This window comes from Sus scrofa, chromosome 3 (genome assembly GCF_054392235.1).
Source record: "Sus scrofa isolate SSC_HxYL_T2T_F1_AM1 chromosome 3, Sscrofa_HxYL_maternal_Yorkshire_Landrace_v2.0, whole genome shotgun sequence".
Lineage (NCBI taxonomy): Eukaryota > Metazoa > Chordata > Mammalia > Artiodactyla > Suidae > Sus > Sus scrofa.
Window position 1 is genome coordinate 39,152,422 of NC_139385.1, and position 23,629 is coordinate 39,176,050.

The window sequence follows — 23,629 nt, forward strand, 5'->3', positions numbered from 1 at the left end:
AGCTGTTGCCGCTGGCCTATGCCAGAGCCACAGCAATGCCAGTTCCGAGCCGAGTCTGCGACCTACACCACGGCTCATGGCAATGCTGGATCCTTAACCCACTGAGCGAGGCCAGGGATCAAACCTGCAACCTCATGGTTCCTCGTCAGATTTGTTTCCATTGCGCCATGATGGGAGCTCCTGGATTCACCTTCTTGACTCTGTGGACTGAGGACTTCTGTTCCCAACAACATCAACGTCCATTGGTGGAGTGAGGGAAAGGAGGAGGATCCTTTTTATCCTTCTGCTTATATCCTTCTCTAGAATATTTTTATTTTAATATTTTAATTCTTCTCTGAATTATTTTTAATCCCAAGCTTGTGGTAGTTTTAATACATAACAGGAATATTAAAGAGGGGAGACACATGATGGTGAAACTCAGGGCTCCAATAATGGTGACCATTTTTGGAAAACCCACCATGTACTAGGAAATTTGTACACATGTTTTTTCATTCAGTTCTCACGGTGTCGTGGCAGGATGGGAGGTAACTTCCATTTTGCACATTTGGGGCATCCTCTGGAGCTCTTTGGTGTAGGCACTGGAACCTAGCAGACAGCTGACCCTTGGGTGACCCACAGTTAGCTCCTGGGGAGATTTGGGTGTGCACAGCCCCCAAAGATCTGGTCCCAGTTTCCTCTCTCCACCAACTCATCTGTTGTGTGCCTTGTGGGTCCCTGTACTTCCACCATCAGCCTGGGTCCAGAAACAAGATGCTGTGTGTCCTCTACCCATCTTTTTTTTCTTTTTCTTTTTTTCCTTTGGTTCGAGTGGAGGCAACAAGAAACCGCCTGTCTTTGCCTTTATTAATTTGGTTCCCAAATAGCCTCAGAGCACAACCATATATTAGGAAAGACTTGGAAATCTTAATTGTAGTTATTATTAACTTTTTCATGTTCGAACTCAATGCATATCATTTATCTGCTATATTGGGTTAGTTGTGAGGGCGACAATAATGATAATAAAAATAGCTAGCTGGAATTCCCTTGGTGGCGCAGTGGAAACGAATCCTACTATTATCCATGAGGATACGGGTTCGATCCTTGGCCTTGCACAGTGGGTCAGGGATCTGGCATTGCTGTGAGCTGTGGTGTAGGCCTGCAGCTGTAGCTCTGATTCGACCCCTGGCCTGGGAACTTCCATATGCTGCAGGTGCAGCCCTAAAAAGAAAGAAAGAAAGGAGGAAAGAATGAAAAGAAATAGGTAGCATTTATTGAGGTTTACTCCTTTCCAAGTCTGCCCTTTACCTGCTTGAGCTCATTGAACTCTCACAAGCCCTGGGGGCAGTTTAATCACAGTCCCGTTTTACAGATGAGAATATCGAGACTCAGAAGAAATGGGCTGATGCTTGGAAATGGCCCAGTCTGTGACTGCAGGCAAGTGTGCAGCCATGAGTTCTCTCTCTCCCCTCTCCTGACAGCCGCTTTCTGGCCACACCCCAGAGCTTCATTAGAGGACACCCTCGGCTGAGGGTCCTTGCTCCGGGAGACATCAGCCCCTCTCTTCACCTCGGTTTCCCCTCCTAGGCTCTGCCTTTCTCTCTGAGGTGTGGGGAGGATTCTGTAAATAGTTCCCTCGAGGTGCTGGAAGCACTGGGTAGAGAAACTCACTATAAATACCCGGCATTTATAATTAGTCTTTGTGGTGGCACAGTTCTGCGTGTGGGGGAGGCAAACACCTGCAGGGGGAGGAAGTCAAAACGCAGAGCCTGGGGGCTCTCGAGAGCTGGCTCCATGGTGCCACCTGATCTGGAGAGAATCCGTGGGGAGTGAAGCCCCCCCAAACAAGAGTACAGTGGCAGGGACCACAGTCTCGCTACAGCCTCAGACAGGAGAAGTGGGGGCTGCTAGGGGCTCCCAGTTCCATCGCTTCCTGTGAGCCGTCCTGCAAGTTAGTTTGCTCACACCTGAGCCTAAGTTTCCACATCTATAGGATGGGAATAATCATTCTTACTGGGAAGAGATAAATACAATGTATATAAAGGTCCCAGATTGGTGCACACAGTAGGTGCTTAATGCACATAAGATTCTCCTTGTTCTTTGGTGTGCACAGCTAGGCGACACCATCTTACCTGCACACCAGATGGGCCTCTCCTGCTTTAAGGCTTTCGGAGACTCCTTTAGGTGGCAGAGTTCCCCGATGCCTGCATCTCATCCCCATGGTCTTCCTCTGAGCTGAGACTCACTTGCTCACAGCTCCTCACCTCAAGAGTGTGTCCAGCATCTTCTTTCTTCTCTGCAGCCTTCTCAGGTGTTGCCAGAACCTGCTCCACCTGTGCAAAAGTGCAGAGTAAAAAGCTGAGGGAACAACCATCAACCAGTGAGGAAAGGAGCTGGTGGATAAATGTGCTCCCTCACTCTTTCAAGAGGAAATTTCCTGGAGGCTCCCTGCTTGCCTCTCAGGGGTCCTGGACCCAAAGTGGTCATCTTGATGGTGAACACCTCTAAGGCTTTCCCTCCCAGATCTTCCTACAAGCGCGTTCGTATTTCTTGACGTCATCTCCCATGTAAACCACCTACACTAAACCTTTGTCTCTGGCTCTGCTTTAGGGGAACCAATTCATGATGTCATCACACCTGGAATAAAATCCAGACACCTCTCTGTGACTGCAGGGTCCAGCATTTTTTTTTTTCTTTTTAAGACTGCACCCACAGCATATGGAAGTTCCCAGCCTAGGGGTCACATCAGAGCTACAGCTGCTGGCCTGCACCACAGCCACAGCAACACAGGATCTGAGCAGTGTCTGCAACCTACACCAGAGCTCACAGCAGTGCCAGATCCTTAACCCACTGATCGAGGGCAGGTATCGAACCCTCAACCTCATGGTTCCTGGTCAGTTTCGTTTCCACTGTGCCACAATGGGAACAGCATTTTCATCATTTCTTCCTCATCTCCCACCACTCTCCTTTCTGCCTGATGCCTTCGAGCCACACCAGCCTTTTTTTTTTTTTTTTTTTTATTATTTTCCCACTGTACAGCAAAGGGGTCAGGTCATCCTTAGATGTATACATTGCAGTTACAGTTTTTTCCCCCACCCTTTCTTCTGTTGCAACATGAGTATCTAGACATAGTTCTCAATGCTATTCAGCAGGATCTCCTTATAAATCTATTCTAGGTTGTGTCTGATAAGCCCAAGCTCCCGATCCCTCCCACTCCCTCCCCCTCCCATCAGGCAACCACAAGTCTCTTCTCCAAGTCCATGATTTTCTTTTCTGAGGAGATGTTCCTTTGTGCTGGATATTAGATTCCAGTTATAAGTGATATCATATGGTATTTGTCTTTGTCTTTCTGGCTCATTTCACTCAGTATGAGATTCTCTAGTTCCATCCATGTTGCTGCAAATGGCATTATGTCATCCTTTTTTATGGCTGAGTAGTATTCCATTGTGTATATATACCACATCTTCCGAATCCAATCATCTGTCGATGGACATTTGGATTGTTTCCATGTCCTGGCTATTGTGAATAGGGCTGCAATGAACATGCGGGTGCATGTGTCTCTTTTAAGTAGAGCTTTGTCCGGATAGATGCCCAAGAGTGGGATTGCCGGGTCATATGGAAGTTCTATGTATAGATTTCTAAGGTATCTCCAAACTGTTCTCCATAGTGGCTGTACCAGTTTACATTCCCACCAGCAGCACACCAGCCTTTTGTCTTATTCTTTCAACTTACCAAGCATTCCCTCCTCAGGTCCTTTGCACATGCTGTTCCCTTAACCTAGCATGCCCTTCCTTTCACTCTTCATTTGTGTCAGGGCTTTAGTCCCTTAAAGAGCATCACTCCGTTTTGGCCCTCATCTCTTGCAGGTTCCAACCAACTTTATTCTCTTTCATGACAACCTATTCCTTTCCCACATTATGGATTTTAAATTGTATATTTATTTGAATTCTCATTGTTATCTGTCTCCTCTGCTAAACTGTATACTTTGTGTAAATAAGGACAGCCTCTAGCTAGTCCCATGGACTCTATAGCGTCTGGCACAGCTCTTGACACATGGGGTATAGTTAAATATTTATTGAAGGAGGGTGGAAGTCAGGTTGGTCGGTTCCCCCTCCATCCCAGACTTTCTCTATCTGCCAAACTAGGGGGTGTTGGCAGAGGGCTTTTATAGGGGGTGGTAAGGAGGCAGGAGAATTCCGTCTCTATCCTCACCTCCCTCGCTCCCAGTTTTCCAGGATCAGAGGATCAGTGGGACTGAAAGAGCCCCTCTAGTCTGGGCTCAGGCTCCAGGAGGACATATGGGAATGCTTCCTCCGTGACCAGGAGGTTTCTTACACACCTGGTGTTGTTCTCATCTGGAGCATGGCTGGGTGTGACTTCAGGCGGCCCAGGATGGCTTATCTTCACTTGGCCTCTGTACGTTTAAGGCCAACTTGCCGCTGGTTTGTGTAACTGTGCTTATCTCAAGGGACACTGGCACCGTGGACTTGGCAGAGAAGGGATGGGCTGTATTAATCAGTGATTTAAAGCGTGCTGTCTGAAGTCCAAAACCGCCCGGAGGTGTCGTGTACCAACTCACTGCAGTTTATTGGAAAAACATAGATGAATGGTGTGCACCTGGTTTCAGTTATTATGGTGGTTACTCAGCCCAGCCCTGGCTGTGTGACCAGAGGGAAACCAAATGAACAAATGTCTCATGGAAACTCACGCCTCGGCGTCCTTGACACTGAGATCTCCCACACACACTTGCGTGGTTCATGGTCTGGAGACCAGGCTAGTTCTGTGTGACCAAGAAGGGCCCTTAGCAAGCTGCCCTTAGCAAGCTGCCCAACTTCCTCGAGTTGCTCTGAGTTTCCTTTCTGTATCTGTATCTGAGTTTCTTTCCTGCATCCTTGGCCTGAAACCAGCTCTTTTAGGACTCTTGCTTTGTTGGGGTCTTGTGAGTCCTTTCAGTGATCTGAACCGGCAGAGTTGCTGCAGCCTCTCATATGCTGGGCCTTGGTCCCTGGCAGTTTCCTCTCTTGACACTGTAAGTAGAATCCTGGGATATTTCATCCAGGAGGGCCCTTGGGGCCCCTGGGTTCTGGCCTCGGTTTTTTTCTGGATGAGAAGATGGAGCTGTGGAGATGCAACCTGCATCTCATGGAAGAGGAGAGAGAGCCTCAAAAACCCAACCTGAAGGCAGGCATTGCCCATAATCACCAAGCAAGTTATACACAGAGGAAATGCATGTTGCCATAATCCCATTGTCCAGAGGCAACAATGGCTAACATTTTAATACAGTATCTTTTTAGTCTTTTTCCCCCTTCACGTATATATTTAAACATAATTGAAATCTAGTGAATAAATCATTTTATATTATATCCACCTCTTTACCTCAGGATTACATTGTGAGCATTAGTTGATTTTATAAAAGACTCAATTTCTTCATTGTAAAATGGGACTAACAATAATAATGATAATAATACCTGTACCTATATTATAGGGTTATTGTGGAGATTAAATGAGGAAATCCATATAAAAGCTTTTATCCCAGTGTGTGATATATACTAAGTACTCAGCAAAAAATTGTTATTATAATGAAATATTTAAAAATCACAAATGGCTACACAGTAGTCTGTTGAGTGTGTGATGATTCATGTAACAATTCCTTTACTGAACCCACAGGGAATAGTTAAGAATTAGGTAATCAAGTTAATTCTCAACTCTATTTTTTCTATAGAGCACTGTATTACTTTCTGGAAAAGCAAAATGTCAACACAGAGGCCACTGGAGCCCACATATTGTTGATAATGTTGATCACAACCAAAATAAAATAAGGGGTGTCTTGAGCCACCAGACCCTCTGGTGATCAGTAAGTTGTCTTCGTCTGGAAGCATCTTGGAATGGAATGGGGAGCAAGCTCACAAACTCACTGTGTTGGTGGGATGGGATGCGATCGGATCGACTGTGAAGATGCCCCACAGATGATGGGCAGAACAGGATCAAGTTGGTCCAGGGGAGAGGTCAGCTCGGGTGTCCTGGAGCAAGTACAGTGGTGATGTCATTATAGACTTATGTCCCAGTTGAAGCGCCTCTGAAAGCACAGCTGGAGATGAGGATGTGGGTGCAGGTGTTTTGTTTGGGAGGGGACCCCAGGAGGCAGGAGGGAGGGAGGGGGGCTGCCCTGGGAGGGAGGAAGCCAATGAAAAGTGTGTTTGTTATTGAACTATGGGCACCTCGGCCTCTGGGACCCTCTGAGAAGCGACTAGAAGATATTTCCAAATTGTCCCTCCAGAGCACAGGATCCTGGGCATTGATCCATGATGGTCGATGGTTGCCTCAGGGTGTAACTCCTCTGCAATTCCAGGCTGCCCTGTGCACAGAGACACAAGTGCATGAGCGTCTGTAGTTCTGCAAAAAGCCCCGAGGCAGAAACGTGGGGGACTTGGGAGACTAGGAGGGACAGTGTCAGATGCATGGGATCTAGACACACAGCTGCCACCAAAGCTAGAAGGGATGAAGGACTTACTTCAGAAATGAGGCTGACATGATGCTTCACTGCCCTCGTCCTGCAATTCCATGCCTTCCACTGCAGTCAGGAAATTGTCCCTTATGTCCACCGCCCATGTCTCTTGCTGTAGTTTCTTCCTGTTTCCCTTGGTTTTAGCCTGAAAGGAGATGCAGAGCAACTGGCTGTGGTCAGATGGAAATGCTGGAAAATCTCTGGATTCTTGGCAGCCAGCCCCTTCCGGTTCATGTCAGCCTAGACCAATGCTCCCAACAGGACCCATCTCCCCTTTCCTGATCTCTTAATCCACTTACACAGGCTGGGAACATCAAATGTGGCCTGATTATTTGCTCCACTGGGGGGCCCAGATGCTAATATCTCCCCTTTAATGAGAGTTCCAGCTGGCATTAGTTACTTACTCTACACCAGGTCCCCTGCTAGGTGCTTACCTCATCTCAGTTCTAAACTGCTCCTGTGCCAGGTTCTCTTAACACCCATGGTACAGGTGAGGAGACTGAGGCTCAGAGAGGCAGACATTTCAAGCAGGAGGTGGAACAGGGCTTCCAACCATAATACATCAGCTGCCCCCCTCCCTTCATGCAGGAGCATATTCACCTCTTTCTAACACACTGTGAGCTCAGGTGTTCAAGGGAGCACCTCGAAGTTTCACTAGATGTTGTTCCTTGGGAGCCCTTTGCCTCTCTGCCCTGTCTTGAGTAGGAAACAGGTCTTAGCACTTGGGAAAGTGATATAGAAGTAACAGTATAAGTACTGTTTCCTCTGTACCTGTCCAGTTCCCCTTGGACAGAGGCTCTGGGACTGGAGATTAACCCAAAGCCACACAGGTGGTAAGTGTGGGAACCAGGTTCCAAACGCAGCTTTGATTGCAAAGTCCGTGGGATCCCCCACCAGCATGTACAGGGTGCCTTCCGTAGGATGGCCGTGAAGGCCGCAGACGAAGGTGAGGATGCATAGGAATGATTTATTGATCTTACAGCACATGCCCGAGTAACATCTGGTGCTGGACCTTCCGGGCAACTTGTAAGTGCCTGGTGGGGGAGGGATTGAAAATGACTAATGGTCTAGGTAACTTTGACATAAGCACTGAGTGCTGAAAAGGATGCTGAGGGGCAGAGGAAGTTTGCACCCAAGTGCCAGCTGGATCCAAGCTGAGAGAGAGAGGGTGGGGGTGGATGGAGGGTGATGCAAACTTGTTTCCTTTACAACAAGAAATGTGCCAGTTAGAGAACATTTGGCTCAGAGGACCTGAGATGATCTAGCTCCTCTGGCACTTTCAGGATGGGGCAACGGAGGCCCGGGCAGAGGAAATGAGCGTCTGAGATGCCACCGCTTCTCAGGAGCACTGCAGGGCCACGCCCACTGGCTCTGGGCTCTCAGGGCGCATGCTTCGCACGCTGCCTGTGCCCCACCTCCCGGATCAACTGAGGATGCCAGAGGATCCGTGGTGACCTAGGACTTCTTCCCTTTACGGCTTCCCTGCCCCACCCCAAGACTGCAGCAGCCTCCTCCTGCACCTTCTTCCGTCTCTCTTACTAAGAGAACCCCCTTCTGCCAACCCCCAACCGCCCCCTCTCCTCTGGAGCCCCCAGGCCGTGAGCGGTGGCTCCTTGGAGAAGTAGGGCCGTGGGCGGGGCGAGCAGGATAATTATAATCTTGTAAGGTTTGAATCACGGGCGGAGAAGCAAGGAGGCAGTTCTTCCTGCCCGGTTTGGGAGCTGCGTCTGAGTCAGAAACATCTCCCACAGCCTGGCCACCTCAGAGCCTGATCCCACCTTGCCCTCTACCTTGGAGCCAGACCTTGAGTCCATTCGCTCATAGATGCGTGCATTCCTGCGTTTATGAGATGCTGTAGGTACCACATGCCCTGCACTGTATGGAGTCTGGAGATACAGATTGGAAGGGGCGGGGACATGTGATGTGGTGGTTCCCAGTGTGTTGTCAGTCAAAGTCCATAGTTTGCAATCTTGTCTCCCCCATTTAGTAGCAGTATACATTTTTATGCATTCCTTAGGCTCTCCATGCCTGATTTTCCTCACCTGAGAAATGAGTATTATAAATATCTCCCTTGTAAGGATTAAAGGAGAGAGTACATATAAACCACTGAGCCCAGTGCCTGAAGCATGTTAAAAGTATGCAGAATGTTAACTGTTGTTGCTGATATTATTTTTAATTTTTTAATTAAAGAGTTGAATAATGTACAGTTCCTGTTCTGAAAGAACTCATAGGCTAGAGTAGAGATGACAAAGAGGCTTTATCTCACATGTCAACTCTGATGGATTGATAGGGGGTGCTTGGAATACTCTGTTAAGAAAGATTCTGAGGATCAGTTGAGACCCATCAAAAAAAGAGAGCAGGGTTGATTAGTAATGTCTGCAACAGGTTATTTTATTTTATATTTATTTATTTATTTTTTTTTGATTTTTAGGGCCACACCCATGGCCAATGGAGGTTCCCAGGCTAGGGGTCTAATTGGAGCTACAGCTGCTGGCCTACACCAGAGCCACAGCAATGCCAGATCCCCAGATCTGAGCCTCGTCTGCAACCTACACCACAGCTCAAGGCAACGCAGATCCTTAACCCACTGAGGGAGGCCAGGGATCAAACCCGAAACCTCATCTTTCCTACTCAGATTCGTTTCCACTGTGCCACGTCAGGAACTCCATTTTCTTTCTTTCTTTTTTTTTTTTTTTTTGAAAAGGGTTTTTAGATAAGGGCAAGGTGGCACATATGCCTAGAATTGGCTATCTCTGTTCCTGAGTTAGTCCAGAAGAGGGGAAAGGAAGGGACTCTCAGAGATAGTAAGAAATTTAGAGGAGGATACCCTCAGACCTTACCTGAAGCAAATGTGGGTGGGGGGGGGGGGTCAGGGCTGCCTAAGAGCTGTTCCTAGGTGGATATCTCTGAGCATCCACAAGAGATGTAGATTCTTCCCGCTGCAGTACACCAAGAGCCTTTTGTCACAGTATCCAGGCTTGAATCCTGACTCTGCTACTCACAGGTGTGTGACCTTGGGCAAGTGTCGGACCCTCCTGTCTCAGCTTCTCCATCTGGAAAGTGGGGAGAATGACCCACCTCTCACCACCCTCCCTGGGTTTTGGTGAGGATTAAATGAGATAATACATATTAAGAATTTAGAACCATTCCTGACACATAGTAAATACTCAAAACCCTGGTTATTAGCCATTAATACTTCGTATGCCTTAAAGAACCGAGGGGTAGAGAGGAACGTGGTTTCTTTTCTTTTGTTTTCTTTGCTTTTTTTTTTTTGGTCACGCCTGCAGCATAGAAGGTGGGGAGGGGGAAGTTCTCTGCCCAGGGATCAACCCATGCCACAGCTTTCCTTTATAATCCGTTATCATTCAAATATTCTGCTCTAAGTGCTGGAAACAAAGATTAGTTGTAAAGACCATATTGTTTAAAAATAGAGAATTACTAGGAAAAGCTGAATACTTCAAATGGTGAATTGCTCTAATAAATTATGGTAGGTTATACAGCATTATGTAAAAAAAAAGATTGCATTTTTATGAAAAATATTCATACATGACCAGAAAAAGATTTGGAAATTTGAACACCGGAGTTAATAATTACTATCTCTGAGTCAGTGGATTGTGGGTATTGACAATGAAATTAATCAATAGTTGATCTAAAGAAGAAATAGAGGAATTTATTTGGGTCAATCCAAGGGTTATAACCTGGGAGAGAGTCTCAGAAAATTCTGAAGACTGTTCTACTTGTTAGAAGTTGTTATATAAGTTTACACAGGTATATACATTTTTGAGACAAAGGAACGTATATCAAAATGACACACAAACATTTTACGTAAAGTTCACCAAAGATACACAGTTCCAGATAAACACATAAATTGAGCAGCAAGTCACCGTGATCCTTTACACGATTGGGGAAGAAATGTTATCTTCTAAGGCATTACATTGCTGGGACCTGAAGAAGGGTGACCTTGAACTTTATTGTCAGTCGAGCAGACATTCTTGCCTTGAAGAGGCCTGGTTAATGTATAATACAGATGCACATTGCATGTTAAGGGGGGCCCAATATGGGCAGGGAGTATGTAGGCTTAAATTTTCTTGTCCTGCCTCGAAACATAAATTTTATTCCATCATGGGTACACCCATTGGAGTTCTTAACAGAAGCTGACCTGGGGTCAATAAGCAGAAAAGGAGCTTGTTAACAGTATGTTGAGAGGCCCAGTCCTCAGGTGAAGGTCTTAACTTTTAAGAGCATGACCTGAACTTGTATGTACCAGGAAGTTGACCCTGTAACCACCATGATTCTTGAATGTAATTAAATCAACTCTGCATTCAAGGGAGGGCCAAAATAATAATCTTTAAGACTAAATAATCATTAGCCCAGAAGAATGTACAAAGTTTTCCCTTTCAACTGATTTCTTATCTTTCAATTCATGAAGTCCACTGGTCGGCAGTTCCTCAATCTAGTTCACTTGGCCCCCCTCCCTGGTGGGCAGGTACTTCTGGCTGAGTTTCTGAGGCTTCCCAGTATCCTCAAGAGTCTTCGTCACCCCCAGGGGGCAATGTCTCTCAGCCCTCAATCACCCCTGGGGGTCTTTTCTCTCTTCTCATTGGAATAGGCCTTTGTCTTTCAAGCCCAATGAGTATCGAGACCACTAGCCCCCTTCTATCATGTAGCACTTTTCAGTATTGAAAGGGTTCTGGGGAAGGGTTTCTGGGAGAGATGGACATTGAGAAGGAAGGAAGGAATCAATAAAGAGCTAGTTGCAGGTGTGGGGGAGGGGAGATCTACAGCCCAGAAGGGTGGTCATGATGTAAATTCCCAAGGAAGGTTGCTATTGACTTTGGGCAACAAGGTGGTTGTGATTCCCTAGTTGAGTCCTAAGTGATGCCAGCTCCTAGAAGTGGGAAGAAGGGGAAGAAGGGAGAGAGCCCTTCTCTTGCCCCATCCCAGGCTGGAGTGAGAAACTGCCAACCAGCTAGTGCTGGTCTCTGCCAGCCTCCACGAGGCCAGGTCCTAAAGCATAAGCTCTTTGACAACGGGCTCTTGCCTCCCTCTCCAGATTTACCTTCCTCTGTTCTTCTCTTTGAATCTTTCTGAGAAAGAGAAAAGCTAGGAGCTGGCCTGGTATTCTCCTGTGGAGCAGAAATGATTTCACAGACGACCAACACCAGACAAGGCCACCCTTGGCTGTGATGTGTTGAGATCACTCTGCCGTCATGTCTGAATACAGATAAAACAGGAACATTGTCCCAACCACAAAAGTGATCCAACAGCCTTCATCTTGGCTAATGTGAGTGACTGCAGCATCTTCCCTGCCAACCCCATTTTTATATTTATTTATTTAAAAAATTTTTTGCTATAATTGATTTACAATCTTCTGCCAATTTCTGCTGTACAGCAAAGTGACCCAGTCACACACACACATTCTTTTTCTCATATTATCCTCCATCATGTTCCATCACAAGTGATTAGATATATTGTTTCCTGTGCTATAGATATATTGTTTGCTGTGCTATGCAGTAGGATCCCATTGCCCATCTACTCCAAATGCAACGGTTTTCTTCTACTACCCTAGACTCCCAATCCATCCCATCCCTCCCCCTCCCCCTCCCCCTCCTCCTGGCAAACACAAGTCTGTCCTCCATGTCCATGATCTTTTCTATTTTGTAGATAGATCATTTGCACCATATTTTAGACTCTACAGGTAAGTGATATCATATGGTATTTGTCTTTCTCTTTCTGACTTACTTCACTCAGTATGAGAGTCTCAAGTTCCATCCATGTTGCTGCAAAGGGCATTATTTTGTCCTTTTTTATGGCTGAGTAGTATTCCATTGTATATATGTACCACATCTTCCCAATCCATTTGTCTGTCAGTGGGCATTTACGTTGTTTCCATGTCTTGGCTATTGTGAATAGTGCTGCGATGAACTTAGGGGTGCATGTGTCTTTTTGAATGAAAGTTTTGTCTGGATGTATGCCCAGAAGTAGGATTGCTGGGTCATATGGTAGTTCTATGTTTAGTTTTCTGAGGTGTTTCCATACTTTTTTCCATAGTGGTTATATCAATTTACATTCCTACCAATGCTGCATCTTCATCAGTTACAGCTTTAGCCTTCCTTCCTTGCTTTGTAGATAACATGAAGACATGCAATTATAGATAGCATATTCTTTTGGTTAGAACAAGTTGCAAACCCTAGTCGCACTCAAGAGGGGGGATTATACAGGGCAAAACACCAGGGTGGGGGGGAGGTGAGTAGAGATCATGGGGACATGTGGGAATTCTGCTTACCATGGCAGATCATTAAATCTTCATTTTAATGAGTCCACTCCCCTTGTGTTCTTAGTGATTCAGATGCAGCTGGAAGGGGAAGACCTATAAGGAGCTGGTGTACTCTGGTGGAAATCCCGTTGAATGGGTCCAACTCCTTTCATCTGGGACTTGGGGCAAGTTTAACGTAAACTTTGAAAGTTTCAGTCCCTATTTATAAAAATAGGAGTCATTGTAATAAATAACAATGAAAACTGCTTCCTAGGACTATTTCCAAGGTTGAGAAAACACATAAAGACTACCAGTGTAATGACTGCTCTGTAGCCCTGGGAACTATAGTCACTTGTGATGGAGCATGATGGAGGATAATGTAAGAAAAAGAATACATGTGTGTGTGTGTGTGTGTGTGTGTGTGAGAGAGAGAGAGAGAGAGAGAGAGAGAGAGAGAGAGAGATTGGGTCACTTTGCTATATAGTAGAAAATTGACATAACACTGTAGACCAACTATAATAGAAAAAATAAAAATCATTTACTTGTTAGAAGTGAGATTTTTAGTGTAATTGTCTGTCAGAATCTTTTCAGTAACTTCTTAGAGATAAGCTGAGTTTTAATAAAAATTGTTCGTATTAAAGAAAAAAAAAACAGTGTACTGGATCTAAAGCCCAGATGGGTGGTCATGATTTAAATTCCTTGTCAGTTGCATTATTTGAAACTATTTTCTCCCGTTTGTAAGTTGTCTTTTTGTTTTCTTTTTGGTTTCCTTTGCTGTGCAAAAGCTTGTCAGTTTGACTAGGTCCCACTGGTTTATTTTTGCTTTAATTTCTGTTGCTTTGGGAGACGGACCTGAGAAAACATTTGTAAGGTTGATATCAGAGAATGTTGTGCCTGTGTTCTCTTTCAGGAGTTCGATGATGTCTTGTCTAATATTTAAGTCTTTCAGTCATTTTGAGTTACAATTAAAAAATAAATAAATAAATTCCTAAGGTGGGTTGCTAGAGTCAGGTGACCTGGAGCAGAGTAAGCAATCACTACCTATCATTCTGTTGTGTGATCCTTTCCCCCTCCCCGCCCCAATGGCAAGCAAGGTTTTCAGTCCTTCCTGACTGGATTGGGTGTCCCTCTTTGGGCTCCACGGCCCCTCTGCCCTCTACCATAACTGCTCTTCTCTGTTTATCCTGTCCTCCCATTGGACCGAGAGAGTATAAAGGCAACATCCTGTGTTAGTCACGATGGGCTAGGCTTTGTTGCAGTAACAGACAACCCTCAGAGCTCAGCAGCCTCCAAGCAGAAAGGTCTATTTCCTTCTCACATTGCATGTCCGTTGTGGGTTGGCAGTGGCTCTGCTCCATGTCATCTTCCCTCTGGGACCTGGCAGATGGAAGAAACTCTCTTTGGGCCCTTGCCAGCCTCGTGGCAGAGGGAAAGAAAAGACATAGAGAAAAATGCGTTGTCTATAAATCTGGCGGGAAGTGACACGTGTCAATTCCATCTGTGTATGGGTGGCCAAAACAAGTCACATAGTCATTACTGAGATGGATAGGTTGGGGATGAAAAATTCTTGTGGGAGCTAATCCAGCATCTTTAGCAGATAGTGTTAAAATCCACTGCGTAAATGTTATACAATCCATTTTATGAATAACAATCCTAATAGTAGCAAAATATTGTAGGTGTAGTTTCAAGGGCTTTACATAAATTAACCCACAGAACTCTCGTAACAAAACAACCGTGTGAGGAAGGGACTATTGTTATTATTATTTCCCTTTTGCAGACAGGGAAACTGAGGATCCGAGCAGTTAAACTCCCTTACTTAAGGTTGCAGAGCTAGGTGGAGCCTCCAAGGCTGGGTGGGGAGAACCTCCAGTGATCTTTTTAGGCTGGGAACCGAGTGTAGGATCAGGAAGGGGCCCAGGACAGAATTCCCAGATCCAGCTGGAGGAACATCAGGCTCCTTCCTCCTCTGGCTGCTTCTCAGTGACCTCCCTTTGCACCAGGCTCCACCGGGCCCCATAGCTCACATTCAGCTCCCAGGCTGAAATTCTGTGTTCAGGGCCTGGTGAACACCATAAAAATGTCAATTAAGTTGATTTAAAAAGGCTCCCAGTCTCATTAACAACAAACTGTTAGTGCCAGTGCAGGCAGGCAGGGCTAAGAATAAATAATATAAATATTAAAAGGTTTTTGGTGTCATTAATTATCAATAATAAACTACCCTCCACCCCCACCCTCTCTCTGGCTGCCAGGGATCCCTTCTTCTCTGGGCAGGAAGAGTTGACTAAAAGTCTGACATTTGGCTTATTCATCTGCTGTGGAGAAGGAACGCAGGCGTCTAAGACTCAGGCCCCAGGAGTCGCAGCTCTCATGACCTCTAGTCTGACAAATTTAAATTGTTAGTGGTCCTGCAGCAGACTGTACTCACAGTCTGGCCATAAGCCAGCTCTGACCCTGGGCAGTTGCCCTATCCATGTCTGGTGAGTGACTAAATGAATGAGCTTGTATTTGTACCTCTGAGCCTGAGTCTGGGCTCTGCTACTTCCTAGCTGTGTGACCCAGAGTAAGTCCTGCAACTTCTCTGTGTCAGTTTCTTTTGCTGTGAAATAGAGTTAATGATAACTACTTCACAGGTTGCAAAGATGAAAACACAATACGTATGTTAAAGCTCCATGCACATAGTAAGTGTTCAAGGAATGTTAGCCCTCCTCTTCATCACCATCATTTTTATTATAATTGCAACTCTGTGGTGGAGGGACATAAAGGTTTTCTGGTTCATCCCCTCAAAGTAATATTCTGCAGCCATTAAAAAGGATATTTGCAAAGACATGTTAACAGGAGGAAATGATTAAAAAAAAAGCAGACTGCAGAATTTCATATGCTTTGTGATTGCAGTGATTACCCCCCCCCCCCCGGAGGGCTGCTCCTGCGGCATATGGAGGTTCCCAGGCTAGGGGTCTTTGCTCCCGGCCTACGCCACAGCCACAGCAATGCCAGATCCGAGCTGTGTCTTCGACCTACACCACAGCTCATAGCAACGGCGGATCCTTAATCCACTAATCGAGGCCAGGGATCAAACCTGCAACCTCATGGTTCCTAGTCGGATTTGTTTCCGCTGCTCCACAATGGGAATTTCTGATTGGAGTGATTTTAAACAGAGATGAAAACAGGATGGAGCTACATCAGAACATTTTTGATGATTCTTTTTTTTTCCTAGGTAGTGGGTCTGGGTGGTTATTTTTATTTTCTTCAGTATATGTAGCTTTTCATTTTTTACAGTAAGCATGTTTTGTTTATTATGAAAATTTCTCAACATACACAAAAATAGGCTAGGATCATGAACACCTATAAACTCATCACTTAGATTTAATGATTGTTAACATTTTGTCCTATGTGTTTAATCTTTTTTGAGGGGTAGAATATTTTAAAGTTCCTGAGATCATCTTTTAACCCTAGATATTTCAGTGTCTGTTTTTTGCTTTTTAGGGCTGCACCTGCAACATATGGAATGTCCCAGGCTAGTGGTCCAGTCAGAGCTACAACTGGTGGCCTACACCACAGCCTTAGCAATGCTGGATCTGAGCTGCATCTGTGACCTATGCCGCAGCTTGAGGCAACACTGGATCCTTAACCCATTGAGTGAGGCCAGGGAGTGAACCTGTGTCCTCATGCATACTAGTCGGGTTTGTTTCCACTGAGCCACAGTGGGAACCCCCTAAAAAAATTTCTTCTTCCTTCTTAACCGCAATATCATGATTGCAGCTGACAGAATTAGGAATAGTTCTTTCATGTTATCTAATACAGGCCTAATTTGTTTCATAGCACTTCATTTTATTGTGCTTCACAGATACTGAAATTTTTTTTTTTTAACAGATTGAAGGTTTGCAGCTCCCCCCCGCCCCGCCCCTGCATCAAGCAAGCCTGTGGTTTCCATTTCTCTAACAGCATTTGGTCAGTTTGTGTCTCTGTGTCACATTGTGGTAATTTTCGAAACATTTCAGGCTTTTTCATTATTATTATATTTGTTACAGTGACCTGCGATCTGTGATCTTTCTGAAGCTCAGGTAATAGTTAGCATATTTTAGCAATAAAGTATTTTTTTAGTTAAGGTATGTACTTTTTTTTTGGACATAATTCTATTGTACGCTTAATAGACTATAGTATAGTGTAAACATAATTTTTATATGCACTAGAAAACCAAAAAAAATGAGTGTGACTTGCTTTATTGTGATATTCATTCGCTTTATTTCGGTGGAACTGAATCAGCAATATCTCCCAGGTCCGCCTGTACAAATGCATATGCAAATTTCTCCGACTGTCCTTTAAAAACATTTTTTTTTTAAAAACAACAGATTATCTGAGTCTGAATCCAATTAAGGACCATACAGTACGTCTGGTTGTCATGTCTCTTTCTGTTTTTATTTTTGGTGGTTCCCTCCCCTGACCCCCACTCCCATGGCCCCTGCTCACTTGGCATGAAGAAGTTCCCAGGCCAGGGATCAAACCCACACCACAGCAGTGACCCGAGCTGCTGCAGTGGCACCTGTGGATCCTTAACCCACTGCACTGCAAGGGAGCCTCCTTGGTTGTTGTCATGTGTCCTAATGCTCTTTGAATGGAGCATAATGTACCCATCACATTGAGTTGTTGAGCAGACCAGGTGGATTGTTCTGCTGAAGGTTCCAACTTCTGTATTTGCCTTTCCTTTGTGGTTGCATTGCTTTTGTAATGTGAAACAATGTGATTAAAAAAAAAATACTCCCCTCTGTAGTTTCTAGCCACCCTCCCACACCTGTGTAAGCATAGTAATAACTACACTTTCCATGTGCCCGGCATGGTACTCAGCATTTTATTCATACTGTCTTATTTAATTCTCATAATAAACCCGTGTCATAAATGCTCTTTTTATCAATCCCACTATATAAATGATGAAAATGCAGCACATAAGTAAAATAACTTGCCAAAGCCCAATCGCCAAGCAGACCAGCTCGCAAGCCAACAAGCTTAACCACCGTGCAGTCTTAAAAGAGCTGAAAGAGAGGCTGCAAACGAAGAGGAAAGGTAGGGACTCCAACTCTGCCTCCTTTGGGGATGCTAGATGGCAGCTGGGAAGTGCATTCCCCATGATGCACAGGGAGAAGTCTGCAGCGAGGCACTGGAGTAGTGTCTGCAATGATTAAATCTGTTCTGCTGTCAGAGCTTGGTGCTACTCTGGGCATCTCCAGGGTTTCCTTCTGCTTCCTTTTCTTCCATGCTTAGCAGGTGGGAAGGGTGCTAGGAAGCTCAGGCCTTTCCTTCTCTGGGCTCAAGAGTCCCTGACTCTGCTGTTTATAGGCATGTAGACATCAGACCCAGAAAGCAATCTTCCAGGAAGGCTCCACAGCTTCCAGGGTAATGGACCTGTGGGATTGACCACCTGTTCCATTCCTGGGTCTTCATTCATGATTCCGGAAAACTCAGGCAAATTACATAGTGCATCTCGGGAAAGAACACTGGGAGTTCAGGTACCTGGTCCTGAGTAAGTTTTGCCTCTGTCATGGACAGGCTCTGTGCCTTTGTCTATGGCACCCAGCTTCTCTGAGCCCCTGTGTCCTGTGTTATATCTGATTTCAAGCTGTCAGTTTGATTTCCATTGTGAGGTCGTTATAAGGATTGTGTGAGGTGAGAGTGGGAGTGGCAAGGACGATATAAGAGCTCCTTTTCAGGGTGTACTGCAGGAGTCACAAATTCAGATGTGTCTACTGGCTAGGTAGGTGGCATATGGTTCCTAGGAGAGCTGCCATGTTCCAGCAGGACCCCCCCCCCAAAGCCATGGTTGATTGATTGGCCAAGGCATTGGCTAGGGACCCAGGCTGCCCTGGTATGTTTGAGCTTGGGAAGGCAGGGTTGTCATTCTTTCCTGTAGGTTTACATCCAAACTGGAAGCAGGGAGCCTTGCTATGAATGCTCTCTGATTGTGGAGGAAGGTGGCATTCCTACCTACACATAGCGAGCAGATGGGAGGGAGAGAGACACACGAATCCAGGTTCCACCTGTTCTTGGGATCTGACTATGTCCCTGAGGTTTGACTCTTAAGCCCATTTTGGGCTTCTCTGAGTGGACCATTCCTCCCCATTTTGGCTTTTATTTATTTACTTTCTTTTTAGGGCCACACCTGCAGCATATGGAAGTTCCCAGGCTAGGGGTTGAATTGGAGCTGCAGCTGCTGGCCTGTGCCACAGCCACAGCAATGCCAGATCTGAGCTGCAGCTGTGACCTACACCGCAGCTTGCAGCAATGCCAGATCCTTAACCCTCTGAGCATGGCCAGGGATTGAACCCACATCCTCATGGATACTAGTGAGGTTCTTAACCTGTTAAGCTACAATGGGAACTCCATTCCTCCTAATTTTGGCTTAACAGTTTTTGAGATTGTTTCTGCCATCTATTGCTAGTAGGGAGTCTAGTGTATTCCTCAATAGGACGCTCTCAGCAGTCCAGAGGGGGAGGAAGCTAGAGTGTAAAGGGAGCTTAGAAATCGTTTCCTGGTCCCTCCATCTTATTTCTCAGCTAAGGTCCAGCATCGTTAATCACCTTGGCTCAGGTATCTGAGTAGGAGAGCAGCAAAACCAACACGAGAACTGAGGTCTCATGACTTCCAGCCCAGGGCCTCCCCACCTCCCCAGGCTGCCTCTTTACTACCTGGGTAGCATATTGTAATGACATGTTAAAAAACGGTAACTCTTGCTATTTACTGAGTATGTACTAAGTTCCTCCCTGTGCTGTGTAATTCTTAGGCACTGTCTTTGTAGCAATCTAATGAGGAAGCTATTCTTTTTCTCATTTTGCATAGTGGAACACTGAAGCTCAGAAAGGTTAAGCAACTTGCCTGAAGATACACAGGACCCAGCACCAGGATTCTAACCCAAGCCCTCGTGCTTAATCATGGTGCCCTGCCCAGCCTTTGGCTTCCTGTTCTGAGAGTGGCGGTGGCCACACACTCCTTTGAGCCAGTCCCTTGGTGAGTCTGTGACCGAGTCTGAGCAGTCCCAAGAGCTCTGTATCCTGTATCCTGTGACCACTGGCATGGCAGTTCTTGGACTTGTATTGTTGATCCAAGATTTTTTGAAGCTGCTTCTTACTTAGGTAACAAATATGTCTGCAAATATGGATGGAAAATTAGCTTTGCTTGCCCAGAAGTGGGGAGAGCTCCGGGCATTCTTGGGAAATGGTGATGCAGAAGTGTGTGTGTGTGTGTGTGTGCAAAAGAGGCACAGGTTTTGCTCATCAACCACATGGTAGAGGAAGGGATTCTTGAGGTCTCCCTGCTAAGGTGGCTTTGGTGCTTATTAGCACCAGTATGCCCTGTGGTGGACAAGGATGGCTCACTTAGGTGCCTTCCGAGTTCACAAAAGGCAGTTATTCCAAAGTGTCAGCTTCTGATCATCAAGAACCATTTGGGAGGCTTGTAAAAAATGCAGTGTATTAGTTATCTATTGCTGTGTAACATACTGCCCCAAATATTAGTGGCTTAAAATGACAGTATTTAGTTTGCTGAGGAATCTGCAGCTGGGGCAGGGCTCAGCAGTCATGCTTGTCTCTGCTGGGGCAGCTCAGCTGGGGATGGAAGATCCACTTTCGAGATGACTTCATGCACCTAGCTGGCAGGTTGGTGTGCTTGTTGGCAGGGAATCCTGCAGAGCTGTGGGCTCTAGGCTGTGGGCCTTGGTTCCTCTCCATGTCAGGCTCTCCCTTGGAGGCTTGGGCTTCCTCACAGCATGGTGGCTGGGTTCCAAGAATGAATTTCCCAAGAGAAGAAGATGGAATTACATTCCACTTTCATGATCTAGCCTCAGAAGTCACTTAGCAACCCCTCTGCTGTGCTATATTGGTCATGGGAATAAAAAAGGTCCACCTCATTTCAAGGGTTCATAAGCTCAACCTCTTGGTGGGGAAGTGGCAATAGTGGTTGCTTCCAGGGAGGGAAGCTATGCAGATGGGGACAGAGAAGAGAGGGAGGGAGAAAGGGACAGTAGAGGGAGGTAAATGAGGGGGGGATTATGTTACACCGCAGGACTTGATTTGTTTGGGGGTGTGCATGTATGTTACCTTTTGTTTAAAAAATGAATAAAAGGGAACAATGAGTAGGTGTGTTCATGTATGAGCATATGTGCTTCTGTGCCCAGACTGGGCAGGTATGGGACATAGTTAAAGTAACAACTCCAATGAGAAGCAAAGGAGAGGACCCCTCTCCAGCATGCTGGTGCCCTTGGCCCCTGAGGTACACTCTGCCTGACCTGGTCCATCTCTTCAGGTGGGAAGAGATGCAGCTGTCTGCCAGGGTCTGCCCCCTACCTCCACCCCCTGCCACGGCAGCAGAAACACATCCATAGGTAGAAGTCACCAAAATCTTTCACTTTCTTCCTATGAGCAAAACAAAATTCCAAACAGACAATGGCCCACCCCCCAAACCCCCAACAAAGCCCCAAACCCCACAAATAACTTCACTTAAGAAAGAAAGCTGGGAAGTGTGATACCCACCATCTATGAAGGACTCCATATGTGCCAGCTGCTTTCCCTAATTTAATTCTCACACAACCGTGGTGTTGCAGACAAGGAAAGAAACTGAGGCTTGAGGCTCAGGCAGGCAGAGTGACTTGCCCACACTCGCGCAACAGAGGGCAGGCACAGACGTGTGGTTCCTGCCAGGTCTCTTGGCACCTGGGTCTGGTTGGTGAACGTCAGTCTTTCCTCCTCTGCCCATAGCCTGGATCCTTGGGCGGCTTTGCTAATGAAGAGGAATGTTCTTTATGCAATTTAGATCTGACCGCTGGACTTGGCGACAATTTATTTTGTGATTTCCCAGTAAAAATGGAGTTCTTTTTTAGGAACAGTGACTCTTAGAGGGCAGAGCCAGGAATTTTAATTGGGTGAGAGGCAGCAGTGAGTGTTGGAGTGGGGGTGTCAGGAAGCACCTGTTCCAGTCCTGGCTGTCTGTGTGACCTTGGGCAGCAACACTAATGCTCATTCATGGTAGTAATGGCCTCTACGTATTGGTCCGTTGTGTACCAGCTCATGTGCATCACCTGATTTAATCTTCTCAGCAGTCTTGATAGGCAGGGAGGCACCAGCATCATCCCCATTTCCTAGATGAGGAAACTGAGGCTTTAGGCATTGAGCAACTTACCCAAGGCTGCACAAATAAGAAGGAGTACAGCCAGGATTTGGGCCCAGGGAGAGGGTTCCCAGCCTGTGCTTTTTCCCATTGTGCTATCATATTGATACACATGTGAATGTAATACAAACACTGACAGTGGTGAACATTTCCTGAACATTTCCGTATGGCATATGCTATTCCAGTCACCATATGCAATGTATCATTTCATCTCCAGAATGACTCCATGAAGTCTCCATTTTTTTCAGATGAAGAAACTGATTTTGCATGTGTTCAGCAAGGGGTCTTTCTCCATCTGCTGCGTGATTGTTTTCTCTCTGCAAAAGGGTTAAGCAAGGCCTGGACTCCGGTCCTGTGGGGTGGGGACTGGCTTCTGAGGAAACCCCTCCCTCTCCCTCTCAGAGAAGCTGGATTGGGGGGTGTGCAGAGGAGTTCTGGGAGGCTGCTGAACAAACGCCTCACCTGGACCTTCTCTGGAGGCTGGAGGCATAGGCCGCTCCCTGGGGCTTGCCAAGCCTGGCTTCCATCACTCTGGGCTGGGCAGCCTCCCTCTTTGGCAGAGCAGGCTGCAGCCCGAGGCTCCTGGGCCCCACGTGGCTCGGTGAACTGTGCAGGGAGGGGAGGATCTGCCAGCGCGATGCCGGCCAGCTCCCCGCTGGGCACCATCTGGGACGCGCTGAGCCGGAGGGCAGGGCGGCCAATGGCTGCCTCCTCCACCCCGTGGGCCACCCCTCCCAGAGCACACAGCCCCGGAAGATGTCAGAATGTCAGGGGACAGAACACATTAGGGGAACCTCTTCTTTAGTCCCAAAGGTCCCTATTCAGTGATAATAAGCACGCTAATAACAGGCATTTGTCAAACCTTTCCTGTGGCTGGGCACCATGCTAAGTGCTTTAAGTGTGTTGTCTCAACTTACTCTTTACACTTCCCATACTTAAGTACTATTATTATCCACATTTTGTAGATGAGGAAACCAAGGCACAGAGAGGCTGAGGGACCTAACCCTATGCGGCTGGTAAGTTTCAGAGCCAGGGTTCAGATTCTATTTTTTAAGCCTAGCTGGCTCTTGAGTCTTGGATTCTAATCTTTGCTCAGTCCTTTACTGTTGAGTGATTCTGTCTATTCCTCTGCTCTTGATGGGTCTTTGGTTTCCTTCTATTCATTGCAGGGGTTGGACCACATTTTCAGAAAGTGTTCATCAGAGTCTGAGTGTTCTGTCAGGAGCTATGGTGTGGGTGGGGTTGGGTTGGGAAAGGATTAAGGAGAAACTGAGGGTGAGCACCAGACCCCTATTCTCTTCCCACTTTTAACCCGAGAGCACATCACTTTTCACTGCTCCCTCTATCTGGGTTATGTGTGAGAGGTGGCTCACAGAAGGGGTTATGGTAAATTTTAACACTAGCAATTGCTGATATGGCATGCTTATAGCTTAAGAGAGGAGAAGTAAAAACCTCAGAGAGGGTAAGGGACCTATCTAACGATGCCTAGCAAACTAGTGACTTGGGCAGATAATGTATTTGTTGAAAGTGCAGATTCTGGAGCCAGACACAGATTGTTCAGGTCCTAGCTCTGCCTATTGCTAGTGGTGTCCTTGGGCAGAGTCAGTGCTTGACTGTGAGATAGTCCCTGTTTTATGACCACGAAGGGCTCTAATTCCGACAGTTGAAGCCTTGAGTAATTTCCTGGATGGCAGAACTCAGTAACTGGGTCATCTTTCATTCAACTCTTTACCCTCAACCCC

At 46.2% G+C, this 23,629-nt stretch overlaps 1 protein-coding gene across 3 annotated transcripts in view; it reads left to right on the forward strand.

Annotated features, from left to right (window-relative positions):
* GRIN2A (glutamate ionotropic receptor NMDA type subunit 2A) overlaps nucleotides 1-23,629 on the forward strand; it is a 596,378-nt gene that overhangs the window by 37,690 nt on the left and 535,059 nt on the right. For 2 of the 3 annotated variants that reach the window (XR_014840821.1, XM_085017620.1), the window contains 2 exons: nucleotides 19,566-19,733; nucleotides 22,853-22,903. The gene's annotated coding sequence lies outside the window, so the exon portion shown is untranslated. The remainder of the gene's footprint in view (nucleotides 1-19,565; nucleotides 19,734-22,852; nucleotides 22,904-23,629) is intronic. The other variant, XR_014840820.1, reaches the window with a different exon arrangement.